A 299-nucleotide genomic window follows, 5' to 3' on the forward strand; every position below is an offset into this window, starting at 1 on the left:
GTGAAATAAAACAAAAAAGGAAATAAATAAAAAGTAAAAGAATAAAAACAAAAAAGAAAACAAAAGAGAAAAGAAAAAAAGGCAGAGCCCCCCCCCCACTGGGCCATCTATGGCCCAGCTGGCCAGCCCAACTGGGCAAAGGCCCAGCCGGCCGGCCCACCCCACACCCCACTCCCTTATCCCCACTCCCTCCCGAAACCCTAACCCGTCGCCCCCACTTCCCCTACTCCCTCTTGCTCCCCCCCTCCCGATCTGATCTGGATCGAGGCTGCGACCCCGTCGCCGCTCGACGACCCGCC

Source organism: Triticum dicoccoides, chromosome 1A (assembly GCF_002162155.2).
Source record: "Triticum dicoccoides isolate Atlit2015 ecotype Zavitan chromosome 1A, WEW_v2.0, whole genome shotgun sequence".
Taxonomy (NCBI): Eukaryota; Viridiplantae; Streptophyta; class Magnoliopsida; order Poales; family Poaceae; genus Triticum; species Triticum dicoccoides.